The 713-nt window shown below is 31.6% G+C and overlaps 1 pseudogene; it reads left to right on the top strand.

Moving 5' to 3' along the window:
• The window catches only part of LOC135199902 (DBH-like monooxygenase protein 1), a 22722-nt pseudogene extending 22280 nt beyond the window's left edge, over positions 1–442 (top strand).
• The last annotated feature ends 271 nt before the right edge of the window (positions 443–713 follow it).

The raw sequence follows: 713 nt of genomic DNA, 5'->3' as shown, positions 1-713 counted from the left end.
TTTAACCCTGTCTGGTTAAAATTGGAATCCAATTTTAACTTGACAGAGTTAAAATTGGAGACCAATCTTCAAAATTTTAAAAATGTCAAGTTAAAATTGGATTCCAATCTAAATTTTAACACTTGTCAAGTTAAAATTGGAGACCAGTCTACTAAATCTTAACCTTCTTAATTAGGAGACGAATTCTTCTTTCTGTGGCACATAGGCAAGCAATATCTATCAATTATGCTCTTCTACAGGTGTTTGGAAACCCCTGCCGTGCCTTCCACAGCTGCCCAGCTGCAGCCTGTACCGCTGGCAAGACAACGTCCTGGCTAATCGTCCTACGTTCTTCTAGACGTCCTTCTAGATGTAACTCAAAATCCCCTTGAGAAGTCAGGTCCAAGATCCTCTAGATCAGTTTCCAAAGTCCATCTTAAATGTATGAGATTCAAGGTGTAAACTCTTGTATTCAGTAATAATATTTTGCAATATTCCCAAAAAATATATTCAAACTATTAAAAAATTTTATAAAAAAAAAAAGGTAAGTTGGGATTTTTTGTTGAATTTTAAAGTGTAATTTTGCTTCTTGTAATCATTAATAATATTTTGTAATATTCCCAAAGAAATATTCTAACTACTCAAAAATAAAAAAAGGTAAGCAATGATATTTTTCAGTTTTTTAATAAAGAACTAATTCAAAATCAAGTTGAAATGAAAGAGTTATAATTGAT

The sequence above is a fragment of the Macrobrachium nipponense genome, chromosome 26 (genome assembly GCF_015104395.2).
Source record: "Macrobrachium nipponense isolate FS-2020 chromosome 26, ASM1510439v2, whole genome shotgun sequence".
Lineage (NCBI taxonomy): Eukaryota > Metazoa > Arthropoda > Malacostraca > Decapoda > Palaemonidae > Macrobrachium > Macrobrachium nipponense.
This window is presented reverse-complemented; position numbering and strand designations above follow the sequence as displayed.